We start from the raw sequence: 16,509 nt of genomic DNA, 5'->3' as shown, positions 1-16,509 counted from the left end.
TTTCCCACCATGGCTCCACCGCATTCCGCTTGTTGGCAGCCTACAACCTTCGGTTTGATATTGAAGGTCTTCAGCCATAGGCCGAAGTGGGGCCGGATGCAGAGGAAAGCCTCGCACACGACGACAAACGCCAAGATGTTGAGGATGAAGTTCGGGGCCAGATCGTGAAAGTCCAGCCCATAATAGAACATGAGGCCGTGGACAAATGGATGGAGGGGAAACCCCAGTCTGCGGACAAAGTGGGGGAGGAAGACCACCCTCTCGTGAGGTTCTGGGGTAGGGATGACCTGCCCCGCGGCTGGTAGCCGGTGCGTGATGTCCATGGCTAAGTATCCGGCTCCACGCAACTTTTTGATGTGCCCCTCCGTGACGGAGGAGGCCATCCACTTGCCTCCCGCTCCAGACATGTTTTGGAGAGAGTTGAGGAGGAGGATGCGGACTTGGGCGCTGGAGCTCGAGTGCACGAGAATGGATGAGCAAGGAGGAAGAAGGTGTGGTTAGAAAAAGGTAAGATCTTATCCCTTTATAAGGGCGGACCAAACTATGCGCCCCACTAGCCTGGTAAAACTCGCTTATCCCCCAAGCGTCGTAATTGATGGCGCGGTTGGGTTACCCACGTCCGTATTGATGAGAATCCCGTAATAAGGGGAACACGATCACTACTTTGACAAGACGTGTCAAGAAACTGCCTCGCGTTATGTGCGGGGCTGGTTAAGGAAAAACGATTCGAATAATTACCGGGCCATGGAATGATGTCATGCTACCAAAACGTGTCAGCAGATTGGATTTGTGGAAATATTATTCTCTCTACGGTGGTATGTGGAACTTATTTTGCAGGGTCGGACACTATCCTCGTATTCAAATTCTTCCGTGGTGTATTCGGAGGAGGAACCCGCCTTGCAATGCCGAGACAACACTGCGCGCCGGACTCATCGTCATTGAAGCCTGGTTCAGGGGCTACTGAGGGAGTCCTGGATTAGGGGGTCTCCGGACAGCCGGACTATATCATTTGGCCGGACTGTTGGATTATCTTTCCCTACTAATAAAGCGATTAGTGCTTCTGGTCGTACATCGTCAGGGTTTTTGCAAAAACGCCCTTGTGTCTTTAGATATTCAACCCGCAGTCCTTTTTAAAGTGAATTCTGAAAAAACGCTTCGTTTTTACAAAAAGACCCCTATGTTTGTAAGATATTCAGTCCGCGTCCCTCTCATTCATCTTATCCAAACTGGCCTTTCCAGCGACGGCAGCGACGGCGGAGCACGAGCAGTTGAGGGGCGGCGCCCTTTTCATCGGACCTACAACCGCGGCGGAGGAGAAGGCGGACGTCGTGGGCGCGTGCTCGAGTAGCACCGGCCCGAGCTCGCCTCGCTCCGCTAGGTCTTTTCCCCAGCGGGATTCACCACTCACGGCCACCAGTGGTGACCTTAAGGCCTCACCATGGCGAGGGTTTCGGGCGCCTCCACACTGGCGTGGCTCCGACAGCTCTTCTCCGACGCCCACCGCGCCCCCACACGCAGCTCCGTCTCCAAGATGTTTCTCCGCAACCAGGTGGCCATGGGGTGAGACGGTGAGTTCATCCCCTCCCCTATCTCCCCCTTTTCTCTCTCTAATATCTGGTTTGATCCTCCATGGTAGATGTGCAGGGTAAGGATTGGATGCTTGAGGAAGGAGGGGTCGACCTTGCCTTGCTGCAGCTCGGGACGCACCACCATGGACCGTCCTCCTTTCTGTCTTTCAAGTGAGTTCGCCCCCTCCTCTCTCTGCTCTTGTTCGTGGCCATTGAGGCGTTTGGGCTCAATTGGCTGCTGTTTGAGGTCACTTTTGTTGATACTGTTAAAGTGTTGATTGTTCCTTGAATTGAACAGCAAGGTTAACCATGAATTTGTTAGTTGAATTGATGCCTGACTGAACTACATTTGTTAGTTGAATTGTTCAATCTTGAATTTAGGGAGTTGCTACTGAAGGATGGAAAAAATGGGTACTGTTTGTGGCTCCCGTGGTCATCAACTTGCTACTGTTTGAGCTCAATTTTTTGGTAGCTTTTATGTGTTAATTTATCCATGCTTTGTTGCATCCCACCCTCCCCTTTGGTGACGACAGCCAATGCTTATATCGGAGGAGCTGCTGCTGCGCTTCCTTCTTTGTTTTTTCTGCTACATGTTGCAGGTGTTTGAGGCATCGACAAGCAACGACAAGGTTCGACGTCAGTTGAGCTAGCTGCTGGGGACGCCTCTCTCTCTCTCTCTCAATTATCTCTATCCCCGTCTCTGTCATGATATTTAGAAGCCATATATTAATCTCGTCGATGCCTAATTCCAAAATCCCGTCTCGCTCGCTCTTGATCCCCCGTCCCTCTCTAGAGTTACGAGATGCGACGCCGCCGCCGCCGCCAGCATGGTCCCAATGGCCGCCGCGAGTCTCCCCGATCGATGTCGCCGTCTGTCTGTGCTCCGAGCTCGATGGTTCTCCGGCCGACAAGCATTTGTTCGTGTCACCACCAGCGTTAGGCGTTGCTCGCCACTGCCCCAGATCACCGCCGTACATAGCGCTCCACCGTGCCCCCCACTGGATCCCCTTCCTCCTGGTCATGCCATATTGCCGTGCGTCATCGTCGCGCCCAAGCTCTATGAGATACTTGAAGAGGGAGTGCTTGGGCTGCTTCATGTATTGTCTCAAAACAACTTGCCGTGCCATATTGCCGTGCTTCATGTATTGTCTGAAAACTTGAGAGTTTCAAGGATCCCAAATATTCCAAAGGATGAGAAAAGTGATGAAACGCTTCCAAGTTTGATGTCCTGGTAGTTTGGAGTATTCCAGTAGCACACCAAACAAGTTTTGTTGTAGGACACTGAATGAATAGATGAGAGCAAGTTTCTGTGGCTTAGAGACACATGGGGCAGATGTCTGAATCATGTATGGTCTTGTGTAAATTTTGACATGTGTTCAGTCTTCCGTTATGCAGTAGCCATCCAAAAAAAATACATTGTTGGGCACCCTTGACGACTAAAACAGAGAGAGTGGGATAATCAATTCCTTGGTATCTCTATCCTCAACCAAACTACGGATCATCCAACCTTCGGTCAGGTTCATTATTCTTCAACCTTAGTGCTGCATATCCCTATTTGAATGATACTTGGTGCATAAAATTAGTGATTCAGAACAATCATTTTTTTTCTTTGTTACGAACAAATCTACAACTCTCCCAAATAGAAGATTACCACTAAAAGAGAACAACTATTAGTCTTGATAGGTGAAGTCAGATTGTGTACTGACATGTTGTAATCTCTGTATCCTATTTCTTGCCACTGCTTGTGTTATTTTGCTTACACAGAGTGGCCATGTTTATCTTAAATTTCCTTTGTCAATTGCCTTTAAGTTAACAAATCAGGGTAATAAATAGAATGTGTCTGTTCCATTACCCACAACTGTACCATTATCTACTATTGAATAGTTGGATCAATAAACTTCTCGTAATCTTTTATTGTAGAAGAGCAATGTTCTACCTGCTTATAATTATATGTCATTCCTGAGTTGTTATTTGTAAGATGATGATGATTGATAAGAATTTATGCCATTCTTTCTCCTGCCCCCTTCTCTCTGTAGAGTTAACTACCCGTGGAGGTTTGAGGAAGAGCTCGCTGGGCAAATTCGTTGGTGGGCTCAGTCGGCGAACGACAGAGACACTCCGGCAAGGTCGAGCCGGCGGCTAGGCTTAGCCAAAAGGAGGGCTCTGGAGGTCATGGGCAGCAAGGGCAGTAACTGGCAACACGAATGGGTTACCATGTTGTAATGAAAGTCGTGGGCTTATGGGTTCTTGACTCGTGAGTCATGCTTACTGGGCTAAGGGCATCTGATATTTTCTTGATTCTGTTCCAGCATAATCCACAGCTTTATGATCAGTAGATGGGATGACTGTTGTAAATTAACATCCTCTTTCGCATTGAGAGAGAGGCATGGTAGTTATTTTGTATTGCAGCTCAAAACTGGTAAAGATCACTTCTCCTTTGAAAAGGTGCATTGTGCTCATCGATAAGTTTTGCCTCTAATTTTTTCTCATTGAGTGTTGGTACATTTGGTATTGTTCGACATGCTATCGAATATAGTGTGTGCTCCCATTTTAGTCGATCAATTATTTTCACTTAGCAGCGAGTGATTGATGGACCAATTATGCCAGTAATGTCCTTAATTTTAGAGAAGATGCAAAACAGATAACAAGGATGCGCTTTTATACTTGCCGGTAGTGTAGCTTTCTGCTGGACCATATATTCTGCCAGAAGTTTTAGTGACCAATGGAAGCTTTGGTGTATTTTTTTCAAGCAAAAGTAATCGTCTACTACCCATGTCAGGTTTCGACTCAAATTGTGGTACTTCTGTTGGCATTGCTTATCTTTTATGCCTGATGTGAGTCTTAGTGCTAATAATAACTATTTTTTCCCAATGGTAAATCTACCTTTTCCCCATCATGTGACTTAAAGCTAATCTATTCATGGTTAGTTTTCTTCCTGTACAAAGGTCATCTGTTTCGGTACAGTTTTTCTTCGCTTTCTTTTACTGTAACATGGACCATGCTCACACGGTCGCAAATTGTAAACAGAGATGGAAACGTGCATACAGATCTCTCAAGCATGAAATATTTTTCCAGGGTGACAATTTTTTACTTGGCTTTATATCTGAAGACACCTTTTGGTTGGCTCTATTTGTTGTATATAAGTTATATCTGAATATACCATTGGATGCTTATACCATAACTGATGGCCCTGGATAAGTTATATCTGAAGATACCTTTGGTGACCCCTTTCTATGTTCATTGGTAAATAATAGCGGAAAAAAACTCGAATGAAACCATGAGACGACATAGAGGAACACTACTTGGGGCAGTACAATGTTATAATGGTCGCTTTGTTGAGAGGTGAGAAAAGACATGAAGCCAACAGAGGAACTGGGTGGGTGGATCATGACTAGCTCTGATTTACTTCGATGTCTCAGTGTTCAGTTTATCTTTTGTGTACGATTATTTGTCCTGCTCTTGCAATTGTCACACTCTATGTGAGAGAAGATCCCACAAGAATTATCATTGTTTGTGTTTAAGAGGGCCATAAGGTTTATGCATATCATAGTGAGGTATTGAGTTACGTATTTGCTATAGACTAGATGACTGAATCTCAGTCAAGTTTTTCAAACATGCAAATTATATCGCGGTTCATTCTTCATTCTCCAACAAGGCAGCACAAGGGGACTACATGGAGCAACAACACCGGAATTTATTTATGCATTTGCTTTAGCCAAGATATCTGAATCCCGGGTGACTTTTCAAACAGGTTCATGTTGCAACGCATGGATAATTAAATGAAGAGGGGCAATTATTCGTTTACTAGGGATAATGAGATGGGGAACGGGAGGAGAGACAGTGTGTGCAGTTCATCTCGCAACGAGTGTCTTCTTTTTCTAAGAGCGTGCGTGTTTGTGTAGGCAAGTCCTTATTTTTGGTCCAAGCCCAAATAGTGCAGAAAACAATTACAAATAAAATATAATTTTCAAAAAGACAAAACATTCTTTGAAATAACATCTGTTAAAAAATCCTTTTTAGAGAAATGTTTCAATTTACTAAAAACATTAACTGTTCATAAAAAAGTGTTCCAATTTTCATGTAAACGTCAACTTTTATTAATAATAAGAAAATTTCCAGGTTTAACCTTATCATGGACAGTTATTAAAATTGGATATAACAAAAAGATCAAAGGCACATGAAGCAGGTTTTTTAGGCTAACCACACACTTTATTATTTGCTCAATAATGTTGTGAGGAATACACGTTTTTTGGCACATGAAGCAGGTCGTGTCCCTTTTCTCGCCCGGTGCAACGCACGGGCATTTGTACTAGTGAAGATACAAGATTGAAGACTTCGTCCCGTGTCCGGATGGGACTCTACTTGGCATGGAAGGCAAGCTAGGCAAATACGGATATGTATATCTCCTCCTTTCTAACCGACCTTGTGTAACCCTAGCCCCCTCCGGTGTCTATATAAACCGGAGGGTTTTAGTCCGTAGGACAACATACAATCAGACCATAGGCTAGCTTCTAGGGTTTAGCCTCTCTGATCTCGTGGTAGATCAACTCTTGTACTACTCGTATTATCAAGAACAATCAAGCAGGACGTAGGGTTTTACCTCCATCAAGAGGGCCCGAACCTGGGTAAAACATCATGTCCCCTGCCTCCTGTTACCATCCACCTTAGACGCACAGTTCGGGACCCCCTACCCGAGATCCGCCGGTTTTGACACCGACAATGAGGATACTAGTCACGGCGCCGTACCAGGCCCGGAAAGAAGGCCAAGGAGAAGGGCAAGGAGGCCAAGAGTGGCCTCCGCCGTAAAGGTGCCTCGGACGTAGAGCGATCCCCCACCCAAGGGGGAGAAGAAGAAGAGGGCAGCTTCCGCCAATCTAGAGGCGGAAGTGTCCAAGAAAGGGAGGACTTCCCTTACGGATGACTCCGAGTCGGACGCTGTTGAATGGCGCCCCAGGCCGAAGCCCCTGGTCGGATCATAAGTACTCAAAGGTATATATATATATATATATATGTCCGGCTTTTCTGGCTTATAGTTGTAATGCATTTAAATTGTATGTTGTAGTCCGGTTAAGGTCCTCCCCCGGGGATCCTCCTCTACTGGGAATTCGCTGGGTCCGAACATGATGGAGCGCGATTCGCCTCCACCAGCTTCCTCCCCCACAGCAGCAGACAACACCGAGGTGTCATCCCAAAGGACACTTCCGGGACAGGGAGAGGTGTCGGAGGCTGCCAAGAACATGGGGGAAACGACCCCCATGGAGACTGGAGACAGGGGCCATGTCCAGTTTGTCCCCCAACCAAATGTCATTCCGGAAACCCACACGGTTCCGGAGACAGAGGAGCAACCCTCTTTACCGGAAGGGAGCGCCTACAACACCAGCGTTCTCTGTCAATGCGGAGGCGCCGGACACTCTAATGAGAGTGCTTCAGGGTGCCATCATTGTGGAAGAACATCGTACCCTTATGGGTATGGTGATTGAAAAGGATCAGTCTACAAAAAGTGGACTGAGCGAAGCCTACACTAGCCTTTTAAGAGGCTTTGAGGTATGTGCTTTACAGTATCTCTTAACTGTATAAAAAGAATGCCTGTGTATAGATAGTAGCCCCTGAGACTCTGTTCAGAGTTCGGAAAGAAAACTGCTACCTCTTGAGCACTTGCGTTGGTTTTCCCTTGAAGAGGAAAGGGTGATGCAGCAAAGTAGTGTAAGTATTACCCTCAGTTTTTGAGAACCAAGGTATCAATCCAGTAGGAGGCCACGCGCGAGTCCCTCGCACCTACACAAACAAATAAATCCTCGCAACCAACGCGATAAGGGGCTGTCAATCCCTACACGGTCACTTACGAGAGTGCGATCTGATAGATATGATAAGATAATATTTTAGTATTTTTATGATAAAGATGCAAAGTAAAATAAAAGGCAATAAAAATAACTAAGTGTTGGAAGATTAATATGATGGAAGATAGACCCGGGGCCATAGGTTTCACTAGTGTCTTCTCTCGAGATCATAAGTATTCACGGTGGGTAAACAAATTACTGTTGAGCAATTGACAGAATTGAGCATAGTTATGAGAATATCTAGGTATGATCATGTACATAGGCATCACGTCCGAGACAAGTAGACCGACTCCTGCCTGCATCTACTACTATGACTCCACACATCAACCGTTATCTAGCATGCATCTAGAGTATTAAGTTCATAAGAACAGAGTAACGCTTTCAGCAAGATGACATGATGTAGATGGATAAACTCATGCAATATGAAATAAACCCCATCTTGTTATCCTCGATGGCAACAATACAATATGTGCCTTGCTGCCCCTACTGTCACTGGGAAAGGACACCGCAAGATTGAACCCAAAGCTAAGCACTTCTCCCATTGCAAGAAAGATCAATCTAGTAGGCTAAACCAAACTGATAATTCGAAGAGACTTGCAAAGATAACCAATCATACATAAAATAATTCAGAGAAGATTCAAATATTGTTCATAGATAAACTTGATCATAAACCCACAATTCATCGGTCTCAACAAACACACCGCAAAAAAGATTACATCGAATAGATCTCCACAAGAGAGGGGGAGAACTTTGTATTGAGATCCAAAAAGATAGAAGAATCCATCTAGCTAATAACTATGGACCCATAGGTCTGAGGTAAACTACTCACACTTCATCGGAGAGGCTATGGTGTTGATGTAGAAGCCCTCCATGATCGATGCCCCCTCTGGCAGAGCTCCGGAATAGGCCCCAAGATGGGATCTCATGGATACAGAAAGTTATGGCGGTGGAATTAGGGTTTTGGCTCCGTATCTGGTAGTTCGGGGGTACGTAGGTATATATAAGAGGAAGGAGTACGTCGCTGGAGCAATAGGGGGCCCATGAGGGTGGAGGGCGCGAGGGGGGGTTGGCGCGCTCCCCTACCTCGTGGCCTCCTGGTTGATGTCTTGACGTAGGGTCCTAGTCCTCTGGATCATGTTCATTCCGAAAATCACGTTCCCGAAGGTTTCATTCCGTTTGGACTCCGTTTGATATTCTATTTCTGTGAAACCCTAAAATAGGAAAAAAAACAGCAATTCTGGGTTGGGCCTCCGGTTAATAGGTTAGTCCCAAAAATAATATAAAAGTGTATAATAAAGCCCAATAATGTCCAAAACAGAATATAATATAGCATGGAACAATCAAAAATTATAGATACGTTGGAGACGTATCAAAAACCGAACAGAGGATCTAATAACTCATGCAGGAGACTAACGCACCTATTTGTTTGAACAAGCAGGCTGCGAAGCAGGCGTCAGCTTCCCATGCCGCCGAAGCATCCGAGCTAAGGCGGAAGCTAGAAGAAAAGCAAGGTATGTAATACCGAAGCATGTCTGAAACGATGCCAGCTATGATGTAGTATCTCAATGAGTTTTATAATTATGTTTGCAGCTGACACGTTTGAGGTCGAGGCCCTCAAGAGTGTGCTGGCCGAGGCCAGGAAGGAGGCTATCGGCGTTCTGGGAACGGGGGTCCCCAGACTTGCCTGCCTGCGGCCTGCGGCGTGGCTCAAAAGGGGGCCCAGCACGGCCCATCTTCACCAACACAAACCCAAGACCCTCGCGAGGGGCCAAGCCTCGCGGGGCGGACGACGTGGAGCTTCCTCAGGCGCGGCCTCGTCAGGCTGGCTCACGAGGAGGCGGAGAGACCAAGGCGGGGTACCTCACGAGGTGCCCATGACGCAAGCCATGACGACCAAGGGCGCCAGGCAGGTGCCAGCCCGCGCAGTGTCCTCCTTTCCTCTTTGGTGCAAAGGAGGCAAGCGCAGCCGCGGAGTACCGAGGCATCAGGCAAAGGTTGCCATTTTGGTGCAACGAGACCAAGACCAGGAGGACTACAAGATGGAGGTCATCGTGGAGCCCAAGACGGCGTCATCCCCAGAGCTTTGCGCAGGCAAGGACTACTTTTGTCAGGATAGCTAGTACTAGTTGTCCCCTTTCAAATTAGCCCGCCATTGTTGGCTCCCTTCCCGCTCGATATTTGGGAAGAGGATCAGGGCCTCTATAAATAGGACCAGCCACCCACAGAGAAGCAAAGAGAGGAGGAGAAAAAGGAGAAGGAGAGAGCTAAGAGGTTAGAAGCAAAGAGAGGGATCAAGTAGAGAGAGATAGAAGGGTGACTGAGCTCCTCCCAGCAGCTCAGCACCCCAGCCAAGAACAGACCCTCGCGAGGCTGTTCTTCCTTGTATTGTTCATCATCATCAGCCCAAGAGGCAATCCACCACACCACACACTGGAGTAGGGTATTACACCACAACGGTGGCCCGAACTAGTATAAAACCTGTGTCTCTTGCATTGTTCTTTCCTTAGTTTAGATCTTAGCAAGGCGGAGGGGTGCAGGTAGGTAGGAGGCGAAATCTCTGCGCGCACCCAAGGGTCTGCCGGAACCCGAAATCCGACATTTGGCGCGCCAGGTAGGGGTGCGCCGGGATTCGTCTTCCACCACCCCGTTCTCCTCCGACCATCACGCCCATGTCTGATGCTCGTCGGGCCCGCACCGAGCACCGGGTCGCACTCGCTTCCCGCGTCGCCCAGACGGCCCCTGTCGGCGGGCATCCTCGCCGTTCCCCGTCACCTGCCGTCAACGCCGCCACCGGCCCGGCGGGGGACGAGCAGCAAGCATCATCCCAGCATCCGTCTGTGCGGCAAGACGGCCGCACCGCAACTCCCTCGCTCACCCCAGCTGGTTCTTCGTCCCGCGCGCTCCGCGCACCCATGGAGGCTCGAGCTGCGCTCATCGCGGCGAACGAGCTCCTGCGCTACCGTCCCGTCAACGACGTCTACGAAGAATGGCTCAATCGTGTCGCCGAGCTCGTTCGCGCTGCAGGGGGCTCTCCTGCGTCGTCCGTTCTGCTGCACGGCACCCCGCCCCGCGCGGGCGATGAAGCTCCGACGGCGCCCCAGCTGCCTCCTCCTCAGGAAGGCGCCATGGCTCCAAGGCGCGTGGCCCCTGGGCGGAACCCGCTCCGTCAGGCGCCTACGCAGCAAGGGCAGAGCTGTCAAGAAGTCCCTCGCCCGCAAGAAGCTGCCCGGGCGCTCCCTGCTCCAGCACGTCGCGACCATGCTCCTGCTTCCGCGCGTCAAGACCCCACGCTGCTCCCAGCTGCAGCGGGTGGGGACATGCAAGACCAAGCTCCCTGTCATCCAAGGCCTCCCGTGGCCACAGCAGGCTGCCGCGCCTTCACCGCCGAGCTACGTAGCGTCGCGTGGCCCAGCAAGTTCAAGCGAGACTTGCCTCCTCGCTACGACGGCACGGCTGACCCTGCGGAGTTCCTCCAGCTCTATGAGCTGGGCATCGAAGCTGCTAACGGAGACGAGAAGGTCATGGCGAACTGGTTCCCCATGGCACTCAAGGACGGGGCCCGCACCTGGCTCCTGAACCTGGCTCCACGCACAATCTCCTCCTAGGACGAGATGCGCACCCGCTTCATCGCCAACTTCCAAGGCACTCGCGACCGGCCACCCGCCGTGAGCGACATGCGCCGCATCAAGCAACAGCCCGGGGAAACCCTGCAAAAGTACATCCAGCGCTTCAACAATGCACGCCTCAAGATTCCCAAGGTGACTAAGGAGGCCATCATCTCGGCCTTCTCCGACGGCGTGCGCGACGTCAAGATGAAGGAGGAGCTGGCGATGCATGAAGACCTGTGCACTTCCTTGGAGCTGTTCAACCTGGCAACCAAGTGCGCCAGGGCCGAGGAAGGGTGTCTCTCCCTCCTCGAGCTGCCTGCCGCAGACCCAGAAGAGAAGAAGCCCAAGGCCAAGGATGTGAAGCGCAAGGGGGCTACCGTGCTCGCGGCAGAACCAGACACCAAGCGAGGGAGAGATCAGCCCGAACCTTCCAAGGGCAGCCGGTACTGTGTGTACCACGACCTCCACACCCACAACAAAAACGAATGTCAAGAGCTTCGAGCTGTGCGAGAAGGAAGGATCGGCCGTCGCCCTGACCGCAGTGACCGGGGCTACGGTCAAGGAGGAGGAAGGAACGCAGGACGCTGGGAAGACCGTGGCCCGTGCCAAGGGTGGCGCGACCAACCTCGCGAGGATCGCTGGCAAGACCCGCCACGCGAGGGAGGATGGAGGGATCAGCCACGCGAGGGAGACTGGAGGGATCAGCCTCGCGAGGATTGCCCGCAAGGCAACGCAGGCCTCCCACCGCTGCCGCCGCAGCCAAGGAGAAACGAGGACCACCACCAGGACGAGGGGGCTGGGGGCTTCCAGGAGCCGCGCGCGATCGCCTGCATCTTGGACGGGGCACAAGCCCCGGCCTCTCAGCGCATCTTCAAGCAGTTCGCCCGTGAAGTGAACGCAGTCCTCCCCAGGCTCGAAGCCACGCGCCCTCTCAGGTGGTCGGCGTGCGCCATCACATTCAGGTCAGCAGATCAGCTCAAGTGTGCGGCTACAGCCGGAGTTCTCCCGATGCTTTGCTCCCCGATCGTCAGCAACGTGGTGGTCACCAAGACCCTCATCGATGGTGGGGCAGGGCTCAACGTCCTGTCCGTGGAGACATTCAACAACCTCCAAGTTCCCTACAGCCAGCTTCAGCCAACCAAGCCTTTCTCCGGTATCACCGATGGCTCCACGATCCCGATTGGGCAGGTCCGCCTCCCTGTCACCTTCGGGGGATGCGACAACTACCGCACCGAGCTCATTGACTTCGAAGTCGCTCACATTCGCCTGCCGTACAACGCCATCCTTGGGTACCCAGCGCTGGCCAAGTTCATGGCCGTAACTCACCATGGCTACAACGTCCTCAAGATGCCAGGAAGCGGCGGAGTCATCACATTGCCCTGTGAAGAGAAGGACGCGGTGTGTTCCCTGGAACGAGCCTTTCAGGCCGCGTCACTGGAATACCCGGATCGTAGAAGCAGGAGGCCTCCCGAGACCGCCCCTAAGAAGAAGAAGACGTCGTCCGGCCCGACCACTTAGGAGGCAGGCCCCTCTGGGCCCGTGCCTGCCTAGGGGGAACCTCCTTCCATCGCATAGGAAAGCGCGCCCAGTGCCCTCCTCAGGCAGGGCTCGGGGGCTCTCCCCTAGAGGGCCACCGACCTAGCTAGGGTCACGAGGGAGGCGCTTGGGCACCACATGGAGGCGTGTTTTGAAGCACGTTTCCCTCAAGAAGGAGCAAGGCAAGGAGAACCAGACCCTCAGGAGTTCGTCGGCAAGGCCATTCAGGAGCTACAGGAGTCAAGAGTCATGAAAGGCGGCCGCCGCCTGCCAGCAGTGGCTCCCCATCCAGGCGAGGATGGTGGGCTGCGCGTCTGCATCGACATACCAGGGCTCAACTGAGTCGCCTCTCTGGAGCGCCTCTGGCCCTCGCGAGTGGGGCGCTGCGGAGGCCCACCCCACAGCTACGTTCGCATGCCTTACGGCTTGCCGAACGTGGCTGACACGTACCAGCGCCTCATGAGGGGCATCACGGAGGCACGAGAGGCCAGGCGTTCCGCAGCCCTAGCAGGGATGGAGATGGCCCGCGAGGAGCCGCCAGCGCCTCCGGAGCCTCCTGAGGCCCCTGGGCCTGGGGGCTCGTGAGGATCGGCTCCCGCAGCCCATCGAGCCTGCTACATCAACGCTCCTTCGTCATCAACATCATCAGGTGACAACTTTCAAGTTTTATTCCCAGCTAGGAGCGCCCCCCAGGGCTGCATTATTCCCAGGCCGCGTGGGTCCGTCCCTGCAGTGTGTATCCCTTTTTTTATTCCATGTTGTTAGCGTACCTTGTTGGGGGCGCCCCTCGGGCTGCATGATCCCCAAGCCGCTCGGGACAGGCCCAACGGCACGTATCCCATTTGCGTTTATTTCCGATTATGCGTTAGACCCACCATGCTTGATTATTTGATGCCGGTCCACGGCACCTCTTCTTCTCCATGCCGACCACTTGAACGTTAAAGGGGGGGTACCTGAGCATCGCGACTCAGGGCTCTTACTGGCTCTCCAGCCCTCACCCTCTGGCCTTGTCCATGGCATCGCGGCCTGGCATACCAGCGACGGCTGAGACCAGCTCGAGGGCCGGGACCCGAGGACGCAGAGTGCCGACATCTAACCAAATTTGCAGGGACACATCACAAGATAAGGCCCAGTGCCAGGCGCAACCCGCCTAGAGGTAGGGCCCCGTGAGTCCCGCGCTGGCTCACGGGTGCCCAGATACACCTCGCCAGGCCCTACCATGCCAGCCACGTGTCAGGGCGGGGCTGTACACGCCCCGGGGGCTCCTCCCGGAGGGGGCCCCCCTCCCACGTACCAGTGGAAGCACCATGCTCCGCGCTGGCTGACGACACTACCGAGGAGCGGCTATGCCCGTACATATACGGTAGCGCTATGCTCCGCGCTGGTGATAAACAACTGAGGGTGGCCCCCGGGCCGCACCAACCTCAGGGAGCCCAGAGCTCAGTGTCTAGCCTCATCGCAACGCTTCCCCTCGGGAGTGCCGTGCGAGGGGGCTGGGCACGGGGGCTGCGCCTGGGTCACACCCAGACGCACGCCGCCCAGCCAGGTCCCCCCGGGCCTGGTTCGTTGCGCGTCTCTCCCCGAGCGGAGCCAAGGTACGAAGGCCATTTGAGGGTCAAGGGGGACTCCTGAGCATCGCGACTCAGGAGCCTAACTGGTCACGTAGCCCCTCACTCCGTGGCCCCGTCCTGGTTTCCGGTCGGGACCAACGCTGGGTGAGGCACGCGCGTGGCCGGGCTCTGCAGACGTAGAACGGTAGATCCACCCGCATCACACCTCCCTACTTGTTGTTCGTGCGCCAAGGGGGACTCCTGAGCATCGTGACTCAGGAGCCTAACTCGTCACGTGGCCCCTCACTCCTTGGCCCCGTCCTGGTTTCCGGTCGGGACCAACGCTGGGTGAGGCATGCGCGGGGCCGGGCTCTGCCGGCGTAGAACATAAGCAAGTAGGAAGGAAAAGCGCAAATTTCAAGGAATTCAAAAGCAAATATTACAGTCCACACTGTTATCTCGATGCCAAACGCAAGTTTAAACGCCTCCCCGAGGCATGATACATGTGCAGGAATTAAAAGCAGGACAGGAGCCGCAACGGAGTCACTTGTCGGCGGTGGAGCAGCGCGGATTGGGTATGCCTCCCGAAGCGGTGGGGGCGGCAGCGCCTTGCTTCGGCTTGGTGCTGAAGGCCCGGAACTTCCCCAGCAGGGCCTCTGTGCGACCCTTCACGGCCTTAGCAGCGGCAGCGGCACGCTCGCCGCTCACTGGCTCCAGCAGGCTGTCAAGGTCGACACCAGGATCACGAAGTTACATGTGGGTGAGGACCCGCGTCAGTGCTGCAGAAGACAGGACACGCACCTCGGCCTCGGCCGTGGGGCCAAGGCCAAGGGCGACATCTTCAAGAGCGTGAACCAGGAAGGGAAGCAGCTTGGCGGGGCCGTCCTTGGGGCCAGCCAGTGGGCTCTCCAGGCCATTGTCGTAAAGCGTCCTCAGTGAGGAGCGAGCCCTCGCCTCCATCTCCGTGAAAGCCACGCGGTCCTCGGCAAGAACCAGGGCCTCATCGTCCAGCTTGGCCTTCCTTGCCCCCAACTCCTTCTCCAGCGCGCCTAGGCGGTCGCGGCGTTTCTTGAGCTTGACCTCCCTCTCCTTGAGAGCCGCCTCGCGAACCTTCACGCCTTCTTCCTGCTCTTGGCGAAGGCGGACCTCATTCGCGAGCTGGTCCCGCAAATCTTGCAGTTCGCCCTCCAGCGCCGTGCAACGTCCATGGACGTCGACCACCTCCCCCAGGGCTGCGTCACGAGCAGCCTTCGCCTCAAGGACGGCCTGCTTCTCCTTGTCGCATGCCGTCGAGGCCTGGACCAGCGCCGCCCGAATCGAAGCGTCGGAGCGAACCCATCCTGAAGCCAGCTCCAAGCACCCGGCCACCAAGCGGGGGTCGGTGCCAAGAAGATCCTGACATAGTCGGTCCAGCTCAGCAACAGCACGATCCAGAACGGCAGAAGGAGTCGGAGAGACAGCAGCCGGTGGAGTAGGAGGAGAAGGCGGCAACGCGGCCACAGCATCCTGAGGCGGAGTCTGCCTCGACCCGACAGCTGTAGTGGCGGCGGCAGGCAAGAGCACCTCAGGAGCCACTTGGGCCGTGGGGGCTGAGCTCGCCCCAGCCGGCTCAGCCAGGCCTCGCGAGGACGACCGGGCAGGAGAAGCCTGTGCGTCGCGGTCACCCTCCTTCATGGGGAGAAGCGCTGCCACGGATGGAACCTCGGGAGCCCCCTTCGGCTTCTTTGCTGCGGGCGCCAGCCTATCCAAAAGATGCGGACGTCAAGCCTCAGAAGAAGAGCAAGAGATAAAGACAAGAATCGAATGCTTACGTGTCATCGCCGGTGAGCTCAAGCGGCCTCTGACCAAATTTGAAGCCTAAAAGCCGGCTGGAAGGGTCAACCTCGGGAAGCTTGGAGGCAGAAGGTGCGTCTGCGGTTCGCCCCGGGGCCGGGGCAGACCCGCGGGAGATCAGCCCGGTCCTGTCCTTCTTCGGGATCGGGGGCGAGCTCCCGCCGTCCTGATCGTCGTTGTCCTCGTCGTCGTCTTCGTCGTCATCCTCGTCGTCATCGCTCGGAGAGAGGCGGAGAACGCGGGACCTGCGCCGGGGGAGGGGAGCCCTCGACTCTCCGTCAGTCGCCTCGGAGTTAGGCCCTTTTCCCCGCTCCCCTCCTTCCTCCTCTTCGCTGGAGTCGTCGGAGGGCACGTCCACCAGTTCCTCGGGAGTTTCCACGGGCACGGGCCCATCCCCGTTGAAGACGGGCATGGACACCACTACCTGCTCCCAGTCGTCGCGAAGGAACAAGGGCGTAGGAGTGCCCGCCAACCTCGCCACATCGCCCCCGACCAGAGATTGGAGGACCGCAGCCAGATCTCCGTCGACTAAGGCTGCAGGGCTCGGACGGGGCCTCCACATCGGAAGTGAGTACTG

The 16,509-nt window shown here is 53.6% G+C and overlaps 1 long non-coding RNA gene across 2 annotated transcripts; it reads left to right on the top strand.

The window, feature by feature from the left end:
• The first annotated feature begins 1,391 nt into the window (after positions 1-1,391).
• LOC119359512 lies at positions 1,392-3,871 on the top strand. Of its 2 annotated transcripts, none has more exons than XR_005172576.1 (3): positions 1,392-1,568; positions 1,645-1,739; positions 2,949-3,871. It is a non-coding gene; the product is annotated as an uncharacterized LOC119359512 (long non-coding RNA). The 2 variants fall into 2 exon arrangements; XR_005172577.1 differs by having other exon boundaries at positions 1,393-1,568; positions 3,605-3,871.
• Positions 3,872-16,509: the final 12,638 nt, after the last annotated feature.

Source organism: Triticum dicoccoides, chromosome 2A (assembly GCF_002162155.2).
Source record: "Triticum dicoccoides isolate Atlit2015 ecotype Zavitan chromosome 2A, WEW_v2.0, whole genome shotgun sequence".
In the NCBI taxonomy this organism is placed as follows: domain Eukaryota; kingdom Viridiplantae; phylum Streptophyta; class Magnoliopsida; order Poales; family Poaceae; genus Triticum; species Triticum dicoccoides.
This window is presented reverse-complemented; position numbering and strand designations above follow the sequence as displayed.